We start from the raw sequence: 7,197 nt of genomic DNA on the forward strand, positions 1-7,197 counted from the left end.
CTCCTAGATTAATAGAAAAAAATATTAAAAATGTAATATTCGTTGTGAATTGTGATAAACTGCTTCTCATGTGTTTGAATATTTGGCAAGGATGCAGGATAATATAGTTGCAACCAGGGGCGGATCCAGCCACATAACTAGTATGGGGCACACATCATATAAAATGTTTAAATCAAGGGAATTTACATAAATTGTATGTTAACTATTGAAGGAAAACAAAATTTTGTGTGGGGCAATTGCCACACCTATGGCCTTCCTGCGTCCGCCCCTGGTTGCAACGACCTGGCTGAACTATCCAGCCGCGAGGAAAGCGGTTCATGCTAAAGAGGTCTCTTAATTCTATAGTTTTCTCTTGGTTAAGTTGATAAACAATATTTGTCATCCTTTATTTATGTCTAAAACGTTGATAGAAAAGCAAGATTGGAAGATGGGAATTGTGTGCAAATGCAAGCAAATACCAGACTGACGCTGGAAGCATATCGAATTCCATAGAAATCTCACTCTCGGCGGCTATCGTGCTCTCATTTTTAGGTACAAATAAGTTTACGATAAAATTAAAACCAACGAAAAGGTGTAAAAAGTATATACTAAAAATGTGAATTTGTGCAGTGGATATCATGATAGAATTGTACGATATACTGGCTCTGAAACATGGACTAACTCAATGGGATACAAAGTGGTTGATGGATGGAGGCAATGGATGTCAAATGACCAAGTTGCCGGGTAATCCTTTTCTTCTTTCTATAACTCTCTCGTTTTTTTTTATCGATTTTGCTTCTCAAACTTCCCTGTTAATTTCTACAATTTGGTATCGCAGGTATACACACGGGTATGCCAACAATCTAACATTTCTAAAAATCAAAGTAAGAAACATACATCTTCTGTATATTCTTTGATGTATTTGTTATACGTTTTTGATGTGTGAGTGTTTTGCTTTGCAGGGTGCAGGACATTTCGTTCCAGAAGTCAAACCTCGTGAAGCATTGGACTTCTATAGACGCTTTCTAGCTGGAGAAAAGATTAAGACATTCCTCATGTTTGGTCCATCTTTTGTTATAACGCTCATTACCAAACATGTCTTCTTAATAAAATTCGAGTCTTCTCATTAAACTTTTAGTTTTGTCACAAAGTTTACAAAGGTCGTTACTTTATATAAATTGAACTGTCTCGTTTCTAGCCATTTCGATGTTGCTCATAGTGCAAAGGTGCTTCCGCCGGCAATGATAAATGTCTTTCTATTGCAAATTGATTGATTAGGATGATACTCATGAAGACATTAGTATCTCTGAAACCATGTACACAGTTTTAAATCTATGAATATCATCCTATTTTCTTGAAATGCTTTGCTTTTGGCCAGAGTCATTAAATTTAACGTAATAAATGGTATCAGAGGATTCAATTCCGGATATATGTTGTCTCAGAAAGCTGGAGCAGATCAATTGTTGGAACGACTTCAACATGATGTGAGTAATCTGACATCGCTGGTTGTGGAGCAACGATAGGAAAGGGACAGAGTGAAGCCTCTGGAGCTGGTCGAGGTTGTCCAAAAGTAGGAATGTTAGTACGGGCTAAAAGTCACAGGTTAAAAAGGGTTAGCCCTGCAATGTACATGGTTTAAATTTAACCCATTTATTTTGAGTCAGATAATTACTATACAATATATAGATAAATATTAAAATTTTAAATTTGTTCGATTATGCAAAATAGAGTTTTCCCGTCAAAACTTTAAAACCCGAAAAACGAGTTTTCCCGCCAAAACCAAAAATTGAGTTTCCCCACCAAAACCGAAAATTGAGTTTTCCCGTCAAAACAAAAAAAAAATCGATTTTCAGTTTTGCCAGGTAAACCCGATTTTCATTTTTGTGGGAAAACTTGTTTTTTGGTTTTGGTGGGAAAACTCAATTTTCGGTTTCGACGGAAAAATTCATTTTTTTTTTGTTTTGGCGGGAAAACTCGATTTTTGGTTTTGGCAAGAAACTCGATTTTCGGTTTTGGAAGGAAAACTTGATTTTTTCGGTTTTGGCGAAAAAAAAACCGAAAAAATTTTGATTTTTGGTTTTGGCGGAAAATTTTGATTTTCGTTTTTAGCAGGAAAACTTGTTTTTAGTTTTGGCGGAAAAACTCAAATTTTCGATTTTGGTGAAAAGTCTCGATTTTGCAGTTTTGGCGCGAAAACTTATTTTTTAGTTATGACGCAAAAACTTGATTTTGATGATCATATATTGAGTTGTTAAAACATGTAAACTTTGATTAAAATTGATATAACAACATTTATTAAGTTGCATGAAAATTAAATGAGATAACGTTCCTAACAGTCGTAACCTTTGATTAAAATATGAGTAAAATAGGGTTGGTTTAAAATATGGTTGAATTTATTTTAAACGGAAGAGGTCAAGACCCTAACCCAGAAATTAACATCCCTACTGAAGAGTAGATGAGCAGATCCTTACTTTCGGAGCAGATGAGATTAGAGGTAGGGATGTTAAATCCAAGGCCAAGGCCTAACCCTCTTTTGTTTAATATAAACTCAATTTTATTTTAATCCAGCCATATTTTAACCTTATTTTAATCAAGGATTATGGCTCGTGCATGGATTAGCCCAATTTTATGGAAAAAGTCTAATTTGTTCATTTTTACCTTCGAGTTCTAAGCATGAAAGTTAAAAAAAAAAAACTAAGAAGTAATATGATCATCACTCATTGCTCTCCTCCAACTTGTTGATCAACAAAATCAATTTTTTTTTGCCAAAGCACAAAATTAAGGTTTTCCTCGCCAAATCAAATTTTCTCGCAAAAACCAAAAATCAATTTTTTTCGCCAAAACCGCAAAATTGAGTTTATCGTCAAAATTGCAAAAACAGAAAAATCAAATTTTCTGTAAAAACCAAAAATCGAGTTTTCCACAAAAAAATGAATTTTCCCGCTAAAAATGCAAAATCGAGTTATTCCCCCAAAATCGAAAAATCAAGGTTTTCCGAAAAAAATCGCAAAATCAAGTTTTCCCGCAAAAACCAAAAGTCAAGTTTTCCGCAAATAAAAAACAAAAATTAAGTTTTTCCGCCAAAATTGCAAAATCAAGTTTTTCCGCCAAACCGAAAATTCAAGTTTTCTAATCAAAATCGCACAATATAGAGTTTTCCACCAAAACCCCAAAATAGAGTTTTTCCGCCAAAATGAAAACGAGTTTCTCCACCAAAACCGGAAAATCAAAATTTTCCATCAAAACCGTAAAATTGAGTTTCTCCTCAAAATCGCAAAAATCAAGTTTTCTTGCAAAAACAGAAAATTAAGTTTTCTGTAAAAACCAAAAAGTCGAGTTTTCCCGTAAAAACTTAAAATTGAGCTTTCTCGCTAAAACTGCAAAATTGAGTTTTTTCGCCAAAATTGTAAATTCAAGTTTTCTCGTAAAAACCGCAAAATCTATTTTTTCCACAAAAATAAAAAAAAAATCAAGTTTTCCCGCCAAAACCTCAAAATCGAGTTTATCCGGAAAATCGTAAAATAGAATTTCCCCACAAAAATCACAAAATTGAAGATATGAACAATTCAATTAAATTGGACCCTTAATAGTAAAGTAAAAATGTGTAAAAAAATTGGATCCTATGCATTTGCACCTTTGGCACATGCATAAGGCCGGCACTGCATGCAATACATTATTATACAAAGACTTCCCAAACCAAAACCGAATAAAAAAATTACAAATGTGTCCGGTAAGAAGTTCTTAGAGCAGCATTAACGCGGTTCCTTATGGTGGGTTTTTAATGTTTTTAGGATTTTTTTTAAAAAAAGAAAATTATGTAATTAGAGAAGGAACGTCTCTTAATTAAGCTCCACAAGACACAGTTCTTATTAGACACGTGTTGGACATTCAGCGTCTCTTTCTCTCTCTCTCGACGGATTGATTCCGTTTTCAGGGTTCACCAAATCGTCGTCGCTGCTACACTCATCTCTGTCGATGGCTCGATTCGTTATAACCCAGGCAGAATCGCCCCATCGGATCTGATGTTTCTTTGATCCAGCTTCTTCCCACCCGTAACCCTTAAAAACAAACTCTTCGAATCCTCTGAACTCTTCACAGATTCTGAAAACCCTTTTTCTTTTATAAACAAAAGGTAAACCAATTTCAAACCTTTCCTCTGTTTCGTCTCTCACTCTCTTCATATGAAAAAAAAACTATGTGCTGTTAGCAAATCTCAAAAGGGTTTCTTGCTCCAGTGTAAAGGATCCGAATTTATAGCTCTAATTGTCTCATTATGGCATAATTTTATCTCTTTTTGCAGTAACTTTTTGTTATGATGATGATGTGTTTGGATTTGATATAACTGTATAATGCTGATGATGATGATGATGATGGGGTCTAGTTTCTTTATGATCATGATCTTTGCAGCTCTCATCATGCCATTGTAATTGTGAAGAAATGATAAAGTGTTCGTTTTCCAGTTTAAAGTTTGTTGCTTTTATCAATGACTAGTGATTTTTGGTTCATCAGTGAGTTTTGCGAATGGTGATTTTTTTGGTTTTGATATGATTGTATAATGCTGATGATGATGATGATTGGGTTTATTTTCTCTAGGATGATCTTTGTATAATCATGTCATTGTCATCGTGTAAACGATATAAAGTGTTTTGTTTTTGAGTCTAAAGTTTGTTGTTTTAATTAATGGGTAGTGATTTTTTTTGGTGCAGGAGAGAGTTTTGTTGGTGTGATGGATGAATCAAATGAGATCATCTTGCAGAAATCAAAGAGATTGACATCTGTTGTGTGGAACTACTTTGAACGGGTGAGAAAGGCTGATGCCTGCTACGCTGTTTGCATTCAGTCAACAAGAAACTCAGCGGTTCCAGCAACAGCGGGACGACTCATCTCCGGAACCATCTCATGCGTTGTCTCAGAAGAACCAACCACGACAGTGGGTATATGAGTACATGAATCTCTTTGATTTTGATATGCTCCCAATAATAAATTCAATTGCAATTTTTTTTTTTGTTGGCTGGGTTCTTAGCTTTCAGGCTTTGTAAATAACTACTTATTGATGCATAATTACGAGCATGGACAGTCTCACATATACAAGACACTTTCAGAAATGCATGTTAGTTGAATCGTGGTGTTTCTTGTTTGTAACGAAAGTGTATTCATAAACTTGTATAAATAAAAGTGTATTCACAAGCAGCCTTTGTTCTTCCTTCTCATTCTCATGTTCTTCCTTTTCATGTTCAAAATATTCATCTAAATCTAAAACAAAATCTATCTTGTAAACAACTTTTCTAAACAATTTTATCTTTAATTAAACAATGTTTAATTTTTTTTAAGAACTCCTAAATAAGAGACTCCTATTGGAACACAAAAATATTGGTCTCTCTTAACTAGGTCTCTTAAATAACATTTAATACTTAAAAGTTATTAAGAGACCCAAAATGAAGTTTTGGGTTAATGATGCTCTTAGGTGGCGAAGTTGCGGGGTCACCCACACTCGACAGTTAACACCCGCTCATGTAGTGCTCCAACTTGGTCTATATAACGTTCAAGGTTTAATACTTTAACCTTAGTCTTAGTTATCCACAGCCACAGGCAGTGGCGGATCCAGAAATATTTTTGATCGGGGGCACTATATATATTTATAAATTAATTATTTTTTTTATCAAAATTATATATATTAATATACAATAAAAATAACTAATAAAATTAAGTTTAAAGTATTATACTATATTTAAATTTGGTACCAGTATACTATAAACAAAACTAATCTTAAACTATTTTGGATTTTAAAATTTTGATTTTAATATTTATTTTTTTCAAAAATTAATTTAGGTGTCTTATTGTCTAAATAGTTTATCGAAAAGTATAAAGTGATTTTTAACTAATGATGTAAAATAAATGTTTTATATATGTGAGCAAGTTAAATTGCTTAAATGAAATGTAAAAGAAGATAATTAGTTTACCAAAAAAAAAGATAATTAGTTAGAAAGACAAACAGATGATGTAAGGAAAAAAATATACAGGTGAAATTAGTAATAAATTAAATGTAGGAAATAGACTGTCTTTAAATTTTGTTATAATATTAAATGAGATTAACACGAGAATAAAAAGTAAAAAGAAGAAATAAGAGGAAATGGGTAAACTAGAATTTGGTAATGGGAGAATCAAACCTTGCTCCAATACATATTGGGGGAACTACAAGCCACTGAGATACGTTGCTCATGTTGGTAAGATATGAGGCAAAATATTTGGAAAAGTAGTGGGGGGCACGTGACCCCGTACCTATGAACGTGCATACAGGCAAAGTGGTTCAAGGATGAGGAAGCATCATAGCTCTCCCAACAAATCATGCAGTCCGAATAATATCATAACCCCCTATAATGTTGCATTTGTATAATTCCGATCTCTTTTGATGAATAAGTAACAGAAAAGTGCAACATAAAATTTGACTTTTAAACTTTATATCAATATATATATATGAGAACTACAATAGTTAAAACTAGAATTTCAGATTAAAATGGTATCACTACAAAACAGCGGTATTCTGACGGACATTCTGACGGAAAATGAAATCTTCGGAATATCCCGAGGAATTGCCGAGGAAATTCCGAGAAAACACAAAATTTGTGTTTCCTCGGAATTTCCTCGGAATATACCGACGGAATTCCGAGGAAATACAAATCCGTCGGAATATTCTTATGGAATACCGAGGAAAAACGTATTCCTCGGAAAAAACCGATGAATTCCGATGATATATTATAGCCGTTAGAGAGCCGTTGGGGGATTTTAAAAATTCCGAGGAAATTCCGACGAACTAGCCGTTTCCGTCGGAATTTTCTCGGTCTGTCGGCAGGATTTCAACTATAAATACAAGCACCCCTCTTCCTCTTCATTCACTCCATATCTTCATCCTCCCTCTTACTCTCTTTACACACGAATTTGATTCATAAAAAACATGTCTTCTTCAAATTATTTTCGTTCTTGGATCGATCGACCTCATTTGGATCCGAACACGAGATTGCTTACGGAAGAATACCAACGAGGTATAACCGAATTCATGGGATTAGTTCACCGACAACCGGAAGCAAAAACAGGTATGTTAAGATGTCCTTGCTCTAATTGTAAAAATAGAAAGGTTATTAAAGAGTGGGATGTTTGGACTCATCTATATTTGAGTGGGTTTACACGAAGTTACAAAATTTGGTATCATCATGGGAAAAC

At 33.9% G+C, this 7,197-nt stretch overlaps 1 long non-coding RNA gene and 1 pseudogene across 1 annotated transcript; both read left to right on the forward strand.

Annotated features, from left to right (window-relative positions):
• Nucleotides 1-247: 247 nt before the first annotated feature.
• Nucleotides 248-1,109, forward strand: LOC106335556 (annotated as a pseudogene).
• A 2,731-nt stretch (nucleotides 1,110-3,840) lies between these two features.
• LOC106344597 lies at nucleotides 3,841-5,178 on the forward strand. The gene is made up of 2 exons (XR_001270182.1): nucleotides 3,841-4,111; nucleotides 4,686-5,178. It is a non-coding gene; the product is annotated as an uncharacterized LOC106344597 (long non-coding RNA).
• The last annotated feature ends 2,019 nt before the right edge of the window (nucleotides 5,179-7,197 follow it).

Source organism: Brassica oleracea, chromosome C1, assembly GCF_000695525.1.
Source record: "Brassica oleracea var. oleracea cultivar TO1000 chromosome C1, BOL, whole genome shotgun sequence".
NCBI lineage: Eukaryota > Viridiplantae > Streptophyta > Magnoliopsida > Brassicales > Brassicaceae > Brassica > Brassica oleracea.